The sequence below is a fragment of the Anomalospiza imberbis genome, chromosome 5 (assembly GCF_031753505.1).
Source record: "Anomalospiza imberbis isolate Cuckoo-Finch-1a 21T00152 chromosome 5, ASM3175350v1, whole genome shotgun sequence".
NCBI classification, from domain to species: Eukaryota; Metazoa; Chordata; class Aves; order Passeriformes; family Viduidae; genus Anomalospiza; species Anomalospiza imberbis.
In genome coordinates this window covers 5,595,762-5,610,337 of record NC_089685.1, presented here as the reverse complement: position 1 = coordinate 5,610,337, position 14,576 = coordinate 5,595,762, and the positions used below count along the sequence as shown (strand labels likewise).

The following is a 14,576-nucleotide window of genomic DNA, read 5'->3' as shown; positions in this document are numbered from 1 at the left end:
ACTGACATTGACCTTTCATGTATAGGAAGCTACACAGAGAGAAATGATGTGGTCATTAAATTCCTAGTTTCTAAAATTTTGGCCGGAATTAAGATTCAATATGAAGTCAGTTAAATAAGATTGTCAAAAAGAATGAAAAACTGACTAATATATATTAAATATCTGGCGTTTTCTTCCACTTTTTTCCCCCCAAGTTTTCCCATCTATTCTTGGCCATTAGAAAAAGGTAGTGAACATAATTCACTATTTTCTCAGCAAAACCTATGTTTTCTGTCACAATGTGAACAAAGGACATTTTTTTCTTTCTTTCAGTGGTTTGATGGACTAAAGAAGAAAATGTCTTAGAAAATGTCTGCCTCTGCCTCTTCCTCTGATGGAGGAAAAAAACTGTGGGCAATCCAAAGAGAAAGAATATAGTGAAAGTGCTGGAGAGTCTTTAAATGGGAGCAAGAGCTTTAAGCCTGGTGCACACAGGTCAGTCAGCACTTTCAGAACTTAAGAAAAGTATTTTGAGAGAGATGAAATAACGGTACAATGATTCTGCGCCAGGCACTATCTGTTTCATTAGAAAAAGAGATGAAAAATGTTTCGATCAAAGTTGTTTCGTCTTTCTATGCTTGCTAGAACCACCAAAACACAGATCAGAAGTGGATGTAGCCCCAGATTGCAGCACTACAAAACTGGCTGGAGGCATCAGTAAATTTGGATGATTTGGGGTACTTTTCTGTTTGTTTTTTTTTTCTCCCTTTAAGTATCAAATACTACTTACACCCACAGACTATGTTCAGCTTGAATACAATTCTGCTAAATCTCCTGGGGTGTAAAACATTTAGATCTTACATGTCTTAAAAGTACCCCAAGCCATGCAAAATCCCACCCACAAACAACAACTAAATAATTCTCAGAGGATCCTTGGGGCTTTTACCACTGCCCATAAGTAAATTGAGGCACAGACACACAAAAAAGTCCTCCCTAAAGGCTTGTGAGCTCTGCAGGTGGAGCTGCAGCTACAACTCACCAGGGACTTCTTTCCTGTTCCTTACCCTGCAGGCTTCACTTATAGGCTGTTTCCCAAAAAGCAACCCTCCAAAGCACAAATTTTCATACCTTTAAATAATATTTAGGCCTGGATTCTTTATAAATAACAACTGAGGCAAACGATAAGATTGTCAGCCTCCCATACTGAGCATCCACTGAAGCAATGACAGGAGTGTCGGGGTGTGGGGCCACTGAGAGATGCAGACATGGGATGCAGCATCCACCCCAATGCAGAGTGGAACGGGCCCAGACTGATGGAGATGCTGGGCCTGGTTTCAGTGCTGCACAAGGAATGGTTATCATACAACATAATCACAAAATGGTTTGGGTCGGAAGGAACCTTAAAATTAATCTTGTTCCAAACCCCCTGCCATGAGCAGGGACACCTTCCATGAGATCAGGTTCCTCCAAGCCTGGTCTAACCTGGCCTTGAACACTTCCAAGGATGAGGAATCCACAACTTCACTGGGCAACCTGTTCCTTTGTCTCACTGCCCTTACAGGAAAGGATTTCTTCCTAATATCTAATCTAAAGCTGTCCTCTTTGAGCTTAAAGCCATTTCCCTTTATCATATCACCACATGTCCCTGTCAAAGCCCCTCCCCAGCTCTTTCCAGACCCCCTTTAGGTACTGGAAGGTGCAATTAGGTCTTCTCAGAGCTTTCTCTTCTCAGGATGAAAATGCCCCAACTCTCTCAGCCTTTCCTCATAGAGGTGTTCCATCCCTTTAATCATCTTGGTAGTGCTCCTCTGCAATCACTCCAAGAGGTCTCTGTATCGTGATCCTTCCCCTCATCCCATCCTTTAAACACATGTAGTTCCATTTATTTACCACTCCAAACCCTGTGATCGAATTCCTTTTTGCCAATGATGCCCCAACACAACAGGATCTTGATCCCTTGTTCGAGCCCATGAGCTGTCATAAAATAACAGTTTTAATCTGTTTTATCCAGTCCTAGTAAATGAAGTTTTAGCAGGTATTTTTTGCCTGCTCTGCCAACTAGATACTTCATAAAGTGAAACAGAATCTCTGCTTCCTTCAAGGCACCTGCTTTCAATTACAGGAAACATACGGCACCTTCAGATTTTTCAGCTTTCAACATCTGTGCTTTGCAGGTACGATTTGTTGCATTCAAATTACTGCTAAAGCTGCAGAATGATGTCGAGCTTCCAGGGACATGCTTGAGAAACACTAGAGATGGACAGAAAGTAATGGTTATTTGCAATTGCTTTTTAATGACTGATTAATGCCTGTTCTGAACCAAATCCTTTAAATTGTTTAGAAATCTCACCTTGTTCCTCTTGGAAAGTCCATTCAGCCTCAGCTTGATTAGAAACATCACCTCTACCCCGCAGCAGATGAACATACTGGCATTGCTATCCAGCCAAATACAGTCTCACACCTTACTCCAAAAGATAACACCATAAATAATACCTCTAAAAGGGAAAACAGCCTGTTGTATCAGTCAGGCACAGCTGGTCACCACGCTGGGACGAGACAGTGACAGCTACAGGTTTAATTCTGCACTAGGTTAAATCTGTCAGTCAGGGACACACACATGCACACAGATTTATACACTCATACCTCTTCCAAACAGGACTGGTGCATACAAACCAAAGCAGCTCATCTAAGCACCCCCTCAAGACTTCTCCAGGCTGGTGCAGTATGACATAAACCCGAGTGTCTGTGCCTAGACACATCCAGGTGCACTGATGGCAAGAATCTCAGATTAACCACCACCATGGTGCTCCCTGCTCCTGCTGCCAGCCCAGCCTGCTGGCTCCTTATTTCAGGTATTATCACATCATAGCCAGGGCTTGCCAAATCACACAAGCTAAAATAGAACTTCATTACTGCTTCTACTGGGTCTAGCTGAGGAAAAACTTGCTGGTTCTATGGAACACCAGCCAGCAGCCCCAAGGTCTAACCAGGAGACAGAAGGAGGGGAGGAAAAGCAGCAGAGTGAATGATGAACACTACAGTTACAAGGAAAAAACAGGGGGGAGCATTTTCTAATCTAGACCTGAAGGAATAGATTTTCATGGATGGATGGATGACAGATCTGAGGCAGAGCAGGACTCATGGGAATACAGTGTGGAATACACTCTCCAGGATCAAATCCAGCTGCTTTGCTATATACTAAAGGCTACTGGAGCGTTTAGGTATTTACACTCTTTATTGTTATGTTTGTGTTCTTTTATGATTTATAACTACATTATATGATTTCATATTTATTTAAAAGGACCATCCTTCTGCTTCAGGTGAATTTAGATCCAGTGGAATTTCACTGAGCTTAAATCACAGGAGATTACTATGGAGGTATCTGTGCTGAAGGAGTGCCCCTCCTTCACCTCTTCACTGTGTAAGCAGCTGATAGGGCTGAGTATGTGAGAGAAATTAGGAACAGAGAAGAAATCAATTATGCTTAGAGGAATAATATCTTAAAAGGATGACTTTAGACTTGAAAAAACTTAGAAAAAGAAACTAGAAAACAACTTGTGTTTAGCAAAATATAAAGCAAATCTCCCAAATTAATGCACACCAAACTTTCCAGTCCATAAGTCTCTTCTCTTAGATCAGCTACTTTTGTGTAAGCTTGTACCACAATAATGAGCAGAACATTGTGGCATCTACTAGTTTGTTTTATACCTTTTAACTTGGATTCCTGTTTCCTCCAGTTCTGCTTCAGGAGACTGAAGCAGTAGGATGGGATCCGATTTGTCCCTGCATTCCAGGCAGGCTACACCTCCTACATTTGGTTCAGGACTTTTTCTAATTTAATTATGTTTGCACTTGGATGTAAGTTAAGTCACAGCTCAACCATTAACTGTGCTCTGCTGTGGCATCCACCCTCTATATTTGACTTCACTAACTGCCTAATGTTTTGCAGTGAGCTTCTGATAAGTATGTGTTTGCAGATTTTCATGACAGACTAATAACACCAAAGGAGGCTCCAGGAACGTTTTAAATAAATATTATGTGTATATTTTCTCAACAGTGTCTGCCTACCAGCACCTTTGGAGCTACATAATCTTATCTAGAGTATGTTTGCATTCTGTTTGCACTAACCAGTGTGGTCCATTGCTACTGAGCAAACTGTTATTTGATTAAAACATTATGCACAGTGTAGTTCCAGGACAGACAATCATGTGGTTCTGAAGAGGCAGCAGTTTCTATTTCTGTCTTGCAAAATTCTACTTGCCATCATTAGGTATTTCTTCATTAATCATAATGAATAATGAGTAGATGAAGGCCTTTACCAGGGCCTGGACCTTAAGGTATTTTGAGAAACTATGTTTTCCTGCCTTTGTCTTTTCCCTTCTCTATTGTTATTTCCTATCTAGGCCTAGGATGGATGCCTGGAATGTAGGTCCAGCTGTAAATGATTGGAATTTGCAACAGCTTCAGAGCAGGAATCTTCCCTGACTGTGTCAGGAGATGACAGAACATCAATTCAGGGAAGATGCTCGAGCTTGGTGGAGAGCAGATGTTAGGCATCTTAACTTTTTCTGGTAATTTATTATATTGTCATCTTTTCGGCTGCAATCAGCAGATGGTTTAACAGTTTGGAGTGGTAGCCAAACTGAAAAGAATTGAGTAGTGCCACTGAGCGTATTAGACAGACAAGACCTGATTAGGGCATTATCTTCTCATTCGAAATATGAAAATTGAATCCCACACTTGGCCACTTGGACATGTCTCATTTGATGTATAACAACAGTCCAGTCTAAACTATAGCAGTCACCTATATATTCCATATATGAAATAAATTTAAGCTAAGCTAGTTACTAGTAACAGCTGTGAAAGCACAGGCTCTGAAACTCATCTGCTGCAGACAAATCTCTAATCTCCTTGGCTCAGATTTATTAAATTTATGTGTGTGGGATTTCCTGTTTAGTCCGTGAAGAGAAATAATCATTTTAGAGGGCAATTCAGACTTCAGGAGGACTAAAATGGAGGTAGAAATGTTTTTCCATTGACTATAGAGGCATCCTACGCCAACTGTAGATACGCTATCTGTAAAGGAGGATAACAGCTTTGTTACAGCAATATCATGAAGACGAATAGAATACATATGGCTGAGAGTAGTGATGGCAATTATCTACCTCAGATAAAATTTCTTGTTTTCTCTTCAACTTGCCTGCTACTACTGCACCAATATACACCTGCTCTGTAAAGGCAAAGTACTCCCTTTCTATTTCAACAATTTAAGGTGTTGCTACAAACTCAAGACCAGAAAGGACATCCTGTGTCACCCAGCCAGTAAGGGTACACCCGAAGAGTGATCTCATTCATGTCCTGTAGCCCAGTGATACCACTAATAGGACACAGACTTTTTGCTGAGCCTGCACATCCCCAGCCCCAGGCACGTCAGTCTTGTCTACACTTGTATTGCCCAACTTGGAGCTTCATTTTAGCTGCTTTAGCTGCAGCAGCAATTTTCTTAATGGCCAGGTGGCTATTGCCTAATATATTTTGCTTTTGCTTGTCTTTGCATAATGATGTGGTTTATGTGCACTTTTTATGCAGACAGCAGTAACTCACAGTTACTCTGCACAGGATGAAATATTTATGATCCCAAGGTAACAACAGAGTGCAGAGGAACACAGACCTGGTATGAAAATGGAGAACTCTGAAGAGGCTACCCAAGGTACCGTGCAGAGGGGAGGCACGAAGAGATATTAGACTGGGCACAGCCTGACACTCAAGACCTCAGGGCTATAAAAATTCACCTACAACTGCCTAACAAAATGCAAATCTGTGGTTTTAGGGTAAGACAGAAAAAGTACCAAGATATGTAAGACATCACATACATATTGAATGGGTGGTGTTGCAATCCAAGGGAGAATGAGCAAGGTGTTAGAAAATATTAAAAAAAACAAACCCCAAACCTAACCATTAAAACAGCCAAAAGAACCCAGAATGAGGATTAGGAAACCTTCAACATTATGCTCATAAAGGCAAAAAGGAAGAAGAAACCCCCATTATCAAGGTACCCCTCCCAATAATGCCCTTGGTATCTGACTACTTGCCCTCACCATTTCTCAGCTCCAAAAATTAAAGTTCTTTGAGTAAGGATGAGCAAAACATCTTGGATAGAAGTAGACACTCAGAAATGTCTATATCCATCTCAAATGTGTTATAGAAGCTTTCCTCCCTCATAACAGTGTTCCTTTTCTCTTAATAAGTAGATCTGGATTAATAATAATAACAATCTTTGATGAGACCATTAAGATTTCAATTCCACTAACAAAAAATCTTTGCCTCTTACACAGGGAGCACATTTCACTTGCCTGCAAGAAGATTTTGAATCTGAAAATGTTAGATATTAAAGCCAGCCTGATGTCTTCATTCCTCTTCCAAGACAGCCAGACCAGAAACTCATAGCTCTGACCAAGTAAAGAAAAAAAAAGCAAAAAACCTACTAATTTTTTAGCATGAATGTGACCAGTTTCTAACATTACTGTCTCGTTCTCCACTCCAGATATTTACTCTTCCCCTATGTACTTGCACAGTGATCCCACTCCTGTTAGGCACTGCAGAGCCTAATCAAGATAAAATAAAAGATAAAATATTTCTAGCCTCAACTTGTAGGAGTCATGGCCTCTCACATTTTTTTTTTTTTTTTTTTTTTTTTTTTTTTTTTTTTTCACAGAGGAAACCCCAGCACAGAAACAGACCTTATTCAGGAAGTTTACAGTGAGACCTGATGTGACATTTAAGATGAAAAGTGCAGCCAAGACAATTTTATGCTGATTTCAAACATTTGGGTTTGCTGCAGTAGTTGTTGAGTAGTAACAAAGCAAATTGCAAATACCATAACAATCATGATAATATGTTAATAGTTTTAATTGGAGCAATTTCTGCAGACAATAAGAATTATATCCTAATGTGTTAATTAATATGATTAGGACATGTTGTGAAAATGAGTACGTAAAATGATATCACATGGTATCTGGAAAGGCATGTACAGGGGCTGGTTCCTCCAAGCTCTCCTTGAGGTGAGATTTATGGACATTAACACGCAAGGCTTCAGCAAGGTAAACAGCTGTTTCGATTTTAGTTATAATGAACATTAACTCCACATCCCCATTTCTGCTTAATTAAACCTCTGTCTCTGCAACCGATCAAGAGCAAACAGCAAAGGTAACAGGCACTAATTGGGCCCTGTGCAATTTCAGCCTCAGCTTAGAGCCCAAGTGGTCTGTCTGAACCAAAAAACTCCTGCAAAATATAAAAGTTTCTTTGCTGCTTCTCTCTCCAGCAAGCCCAACAATTTATTCACTCAAAGCCAAACAATGTGTGTGCATCATAAAAAAAATAATAAAAAAAAGGATCATACAAAAGCACTGCAAAATGTACGATGTAAAAGAATAAATTAAATGCCTTTTTACTGCTGTGCAGGTTGTCACTTCCTTATTATTTCTTATAGAACGTCAAGTAATAAAAAAAACCCTGAACCCCTAAGGAATTCAAAAAAAGACTCTCAGGAAACCTCCTGCTGGACATCTGACAGCCAGCTCCTGGGCATTTCGATTAATCTTCACCCTCTCCAAGAGAGGATCACCACTGTGTCAGCACAGAGTTAACCACAGAACCACGGAAGAGACAGAGAAGCAGGCAGCAAGCAACCTGCTCTTTAAAAGCAAGTAAAACCCCCATGAGATGCATCTGCTAAAAGAGAAAGCCTCAGGAACCCCGGCGCTGTGTCCCAAATGTGTTTTGAAGAGCCTACAGCCTCCCTGTACAAAATGTCCCCCCATTCTCCTTGCGACATGCATCAGTCAGCTCCAAAGCAGCTCCATCTGAGAGAAACGGGACATGACAGAGCACAGACTGCTCCTACCACACTTACTGAGGGGAAAAATAAAAATAGACTTATGCGCCAGAGGACACCAGATAATTTTACATGATTCTGTTAATTTATCTTTAAGACAAGATAGAATAAGAAAATGGTTAAAATACCTCACAGCCCCTCAGTTGTGGAAGTGACAGCTGCAGCCTTTCTTCAAGTGCCTCACTTCACGAGCATGCTCCTCAAGGTTTCTTTCTGACCTACAACCTTTATCTGAGCTTCCTCTGTGGCTAAGCAATACAAGAACTGTCGCTTAGTCGTTACGCTGAAACCACTCGCTCCCCGGTTAACTTTTTTTTCCCCTCACTGCTGAAAGCTGCAAGTTCACAAATGTAGTAGACAAAAGCTAAGGAAAACACCCTGTGGTTCTCTACAAACACACAATAACCTTTAATACAAAAATGCATCTTAACTTGCGGCGCAGTAATAGGCAGTTGGGATTTACATGCACAACGAGGTTCATCTTCAAAAAGCACCATTTTGTAGCTCCGTGAAGGAAGTGGTAAATACTGCGCACTCTCTCGTCCCTTCATGGGAGGCTGGCTACCTATGCCCTGAACTGAGAGCAGACCTTAAGCATAAATCACTTAATTGCTCATTTTATTTGATACCCAAGTACCTCATGCTAATAAAGTTAAGCATTAAAGAATTACAATGTGACAAATTATACGCCCATCTCATAAAAAAAATATTACCAAAACAGAGCCGGGTCTGAAAGGCTCTCGACAACGTACAGTGTAGGGCTAATTTTAGATGATTCCTCAATCACTGGACAGTTTGCAGTGTACACAGCCAAGCCAGCTCAATCAACTGGCTTCTATCTCCATGACTCCAGGTCACATTATCTCATGAATGAACTGTTATGTAGGTCAGTCAAGAGTCATCTAATTGGATGCATGTTTCAGCCTTGGCATTTATGCTCTAGATATCAAAGCTGTAGACAACTGGGTAAGTCAAAAGAAAATATGAAGGAAGGGGCTGTGATAATTAGGCTTTGTTTCAGACAACAGGCATGAGAACAGATGCTGGCAGAAACCTGTATTTAGCCATTTTCATTCTAAGTGGATATAATGCAAGTGGAAAGTGCAGGAGCAACAGGCTCAGTAGTGAGGAGCTTTGCTGGGTCACAGGTTGGAATTTAGTCACAAATTAAGCTCTGTCCCTCAGCTTGGCTGGGAGGTACATTGGTCTCTGCTGAGGCATGTGTCAAATACGTGTCTGCTTACTTGCAGTAACTGATACCGCCGAGTCTCCTTGCAGAGGTCCCTGAGCAGTCATCAGGAAGGAATATTTTTGGTTGTTCCCAAATCAAGGTGGATTCTAGACAACAACAAAACGGAAAGTTTCCATTCTCTATCGCCAATCTGAGTCATGCTTGTACTTAAATGTTTTAAAGAGCGAGGTCTTTGGGTAGACTTCCCAGCATGGCTCATGAACTGTTTATTTAGCTTTACAAGCAGAAAGCTGATACAAAATACACTAGAGTAGTAATCCGGGTAATATTTGGGTAAAATGAAGAATATCAGACTGGAGATGCATGATGAAACTAAAGTGAAAGAGTTCTTGCTTTACAGAAATGCTTTGACAGACATTTCTTTTCACTTCCTCTTCAATCCAAGCTATTCTAAATTAGACGCAAAAACAAAATTGCAACTGATTAAAATTGGGTTGGCGGTAGTTCCCGTATGAGGAAACACACAGCTCACAATCAGATAAAAGCCAAGCTGTCTAAATGCAGCCCTGCCTGTACATTATAGCAATGACCCAGCAGCTATTTACTACTTATTTGTGTATTTTCATTTTTCAGAAACAGGTCACAAAGGATTTTCTCCTCCTTTGTGCTCCCCCAACTTTAAAAATAATTTCTAGAGTACAAAGGGTTAAAACTACTGAAGTGAAAGCAAAATGCCCAAGGCCAAGTTTTCCTGCAGCCTGTGTACTTGGTTGCATTTTCATCTCCCGTGTCCTGACAGCTGTTATCTTCCAGTGTGCTTCGACATGCCCACTGCTGTTCCAGCAGTCTTTTTGTTTACCTCAGAGCTTGCTTTTAAGAGCTTTAAAACCTTGATGCGTGTAGGTTGTAGAAGGAGGAGGCAAAAAATAACACTTATTATATGGGAGATATCTTCTGCTGTCTTGTGCCCCCACTTGTTCAAAACAGGGATTTTTAAAAAGATTCCATAGTATCTTAAAAAATATATAGTAAAGTAAACCCCCATGCAGCCCTTTGTAACCTGCTCCCCATCTCCAAAAAAGCCTTGGCTCCAATGTTCTTATGTCCCAGCAACAACTGCTTTGCACTCACACAGTGTGACTCCTAGGAGGATGTGAAAGTAGGTACAAACATCTGTTAATTAAGTCTCAATTTGCACATGAGATGAGTAATACACGAATTTTACAAATGGGTATGTTGAAGCACACAGCAGTGAATAAAGCTGGTCAACTTGAGTACAAGATAGAAGGAAGGAGACCAAATTTCCTTGTTCTAGCTACTATTCTTGCAAATAAAATAAAAATAAAATAAAGGCTATATAAGTGCACCTGAGATGCTGTTGACTTCTACTTTGCAAAAGACAAAGTCGGAATAATTTTCCAGAAAACAAACACAGATATCCATACAAACAAAAACCCCCATAAAACTAGTTATTGATGAATAAAATTGCATCAGGTCCAATTTGCAAGACAAAGTATTAATGTATTTTTAATGGCTGAACAAAGGGAAGGTCATTATACAAAGTTTTAATTCTAGTACATTAGTGCTGCATTTATACATCAGCAGTTAGTGTGATAATGTCAAACTCTCCACTTGTAACATCATAAAAAATACAGAATATTTTATATTCTTTTGGACAAAAAAATAATCAGCAATTATTAAGCTTTCCTTCTCCAGTCACTGGGAGATTGTTTATGCTGCTGTATCAATTTTACATGCAAGATAAAAACTATAATGGAAGGGCAACAGATGTGAAAAATGTAAATCTTTGGTAAATTGCACAATCAACAAAGGCAGAGGGGGTTTTGCTGTTGTTTTTCAGTTGTGGTTGCTGTTGTTTTTTGGGTTTTTTTTTTTGCAAATGAAATAATTTTAATGTTCCTTGACCTGTCAATGCCATTTTTAATGGAATGCAGGAAATAAATTATTAGCAGTGAAAAAAACAAAAGTGAATGTGAAAGTCAGCTTGAGGAAACAGCCTCTTCAGCAGAGATGTTTTCTGGATTCTTAAAAAGCCACATGCAAAGTTCTGACACTCAGCACTGTTACAACAGGCTGATACTGCTCAATGCTAATTTGGGGTAGTCCAGGATCAAAATTCAATGTGTTGAGGCCAGTATGCAGACACTGTGTATATCCACCAAAGGCAAAGTATCCTCCCAGGATTAGCACTTACAGCACAGACTATTCCCTGAAGATCACACCTAGATCTTCCCATACATAGCTTCTAAATCAAGATGGTTGTGTATATTACAAAATTTTTGCTTCCCCCCCTCCAGCCTGTCTTCCTCATTCACTTTCTATAGATTATCATTTGGCAACACGAACATTTCCTGAAGGTAATTACCTGGCTGCAATTCAAGACATTAATAAAAATTGCAGTTTCCTTTGGCAAGTGGCTGTGCTTGGGAGGGGTGGAAGCACAAACACCAGGCAGGTGAACCTGTGCAGGCTCTGCCATGGCCCTTGCTCTGCTTTTGACTTGCCTCTTGCTTCGTTTTGCCCCACCTGGGGGTTGGCAGGGCCCCTGTGCTGCTCAGGAGGTACCTGCTGCCTCTTGGATTGATTTTTTTTTGCCCCCAGAGCTCTGGCAGATGATCTGCTGTGTGGATGATGCCAGGCTCTGCACAGCTCGGCTGTTGGGAAGCCCTGGGGTGTGGCGGGGGCTCATCACCTCTGCAGGCACATGCTTGCAATTTTGCTAAACCACATCCTAATGAGAAAAGGGAAACTGGGTCACAGTCTTTGCTTTCACTAGTAAGCAAGTGGGGGTTTTGTTCTTTTCCTGACATTTTGTCTTTCCTGCAACTCTGTCACCTTTTCTTAGAGGCTGGCCTGATTCACCATTGCAAACCATCCCACCTGAAGGCAGGTGTAGCTTTGCTGTAGTCAGACTAAGAATATTAGAGTTTTGACCACTGTGCTCAGGGCAGCATGGAGCTGATTAGAGCAGAAATCCTCAAACGTTCCTGAGTCACTGGTGACAAAGATGCCACCAAAAATTGGACCAAAGCAATGTTAGATCACATCTGGGTTTCTTCATCTTCAGATGGCTTCATCTGTGGCCCTGACTACCACTGATACCTGTCTTTATTATTTTATTCTATTATGAAATGGCTTTTCCCCCAAACCCCCTAAAAGCTATTAATGGAAACCACATAAGTTTTCATTAGTTTACATTATCTTTCCCATGATTTTCCTGACCCATTTCTTTATCCACACTGTTAAAAAACTGCCATGCTTTCAGTACAGTAACTGTTTATAGTTGCTTTACCTTTCAAATACTTGTTCTTTTCTCACACTTTGTTTTTTTTGTTTGTTTGTTTTGGAGGCAGGTGCTTATAGACTTTTGGGCACAGTAAAGATGCATTTGAGGACTGTTTGAATCTCTAGTCACTTTAAATGCATAGGTGAATGGAATATTTCAATGATTTCTTCCTTTTTAACAGATACCCAGTGCTATCATCCCTTCTTGTAGGCATTGAACTCATGCCACTATCACTCTGAGAGAGATTACACTAATTCTCTTGTCTGAAAAAGTATGTAGGCTTATGCAAAATAAAGTAAAATTTATCAGTAAAGAAGCAGCTGACATCTTCATGGTGCCCACTAACTATTAACTAAGCATGCAAATGGACAGCATATAATAAAAGACCTTCTTTTGGAACAATTTATGCAATTATAAATATGTAAGTTGTATTGTCATGTTCTGGTTTGACCTCTGCTTACTGAAATGTTGACAAGGGCACATATTCTGACTGCAAGTCATGTTTTTGAGGCATCCAAAAATATTCAGTACCAATCAAAATCTAAACTGGAAGGACAACCAACTATATTGCACAGGAGCCTTGGGTTTCCCTTATAAAAAAGGGGAAAGTAAATTTTCAGTCTATGTGGCTTCAAAGAAAAACAATTAAAACATGAAAGAAAGTTCCTAAGACAAAGAAATATATATGGTTAGACTTTTAATTTCCTTTTGTCACAGAAATCTGGTATTTCTCCATCAATTTAAAGCCATGATATTATTTCCAATCACCTGAACTTAGCAACATCTTCCCATTTTGCAAATTGTTTTAGCTTTCTCTAAGCTCTTTGATTGTTTTAGCTTGCAGGGACACATGAATGGAAGCCTTCTATGCTAAACACACTGAAAGCTCCATCCAACACAAAGATCAGTGCTAAGAGCTGTTTTATGTCAAAGTCTGCCGAGGAAGGTGTCCTGGTGGGACTGACTATCGAAGAATTGTGCCTATTTTAGTTTATTTAGCTTTTAAACACACAGCTTCCCAGAAATGCAAAGTTGCCCCTTGCATCCCCCCCCAGAAGGCAGCCTGAAGTGGCTGCAGCTGGGCTCCCAAGGCACTTGCAGGCAGATCAGGAAAACATGCAGACAACAGTATATGCTACAGAATGGTGCACCTCACAGCTCGTATCTCCAGCACTCCAGCAGTGAGGTAAGCAAGGTGATTAATATCATGGAAAGAAATCAGAAAGCAGGAGACTAAAAGGGAATAGAATAGAATAAAATAAATAAAAAAACTCTAACCACATTTATCTCTCTAAGTTCCATCAAAACCCAACCTGCACAAATTCTCTCCTGGCTCCTTTTACTGTGGAAGTTTTACGCCAGAGCTATTTGTTGCACTGGGGAAAATGCAGCTGGAAAAGAGATAAGAAAGGCATGAAAATGGAAGGCCTTATGACAACCAAGCTTGGCTTTGTATAAGGATCACGTTACACTGGATAAATCAAGTGTAATGGTATGTGATTGGGGCAGGTAAAGACAGGAGCACTAAGGAGTACAGCTGTGGTTTAATGCTTTCCTCGGCACGCTGGCAGCGGGGTTTCCTTATCAACCCAGGCTCACTGACTATCACAAACCTGAGCCAACCAGGAAAAATTTCCATTACAGAATATTTATAGGGCAAAAGGTTAACTAATACAGAGAAGTGGGGCTGAACTCGCTGCAGAACGCAGTCAGGGAAAGAGATCTGGAAAAGTTGAAAAGGCTGAATTTTGGTACAGCGCAAATGCCAGGAACAAGTTTATAAAAAAAATTCATCACTCGGGCTTAAAATTCAAATGGAAAGCAGGAGGTCACATTAAAACTTCCAGAAAAAAAACTGAATTTCTAGTGAAAAATTAGATTATTGAATATCCAACTATGGACAGGAGAACTAGGTATTTTTAAAGGGCTTGAGTCTGAGCACTGGTTCCTTGCTGTATGAAGACTTAAAAAAAAAAGTATCTTTTAAAGATGGTATTTTTAAGCTCTGAATTATTTTGGGAAGGGCAGAGATAATAATATGATTGTAGAGAATTATATTGGTAATTCTTCTCCATAACTAACAACTTAGATATCAGACACAATAATCAACTAACATAAAAGGAAAAAATGCACACAACTTTACAGAACTAGGATACTTGGGATTGGAAACCTTTCGGAAATTGGTAAATTGATTTAAAAAT

General features: G+C 40.1%; 1 protein-coding gene across 16 annotated transcripts in view; it reads right to left on the bottom strand.

The window, feature by feature from the left end:
* CELF2 (CUGBP Elav-like family member 2) overlaps positions 1-14,576 on the bottom strand; it is a 543,574-nt gene that overhangs the window by 191,630 nt on the left and 337,368 nt on the right. The window contains exon 1 of one of the 16 annotated variants that reach the window (XM_068189477.1): positions 8,005-8,155. The exons of the other annotated variants lie outside the window; for them this stretch is intronic. The gene's annotated coding sequence lies outside the window, so the exon portion shown is untranslated. Of the gene's footprint in view, positions 1-8,004; positions 8,156-14,576 lie in introns of those variants that run through there. 16 annotated transcript variants of the gene reach the window in all.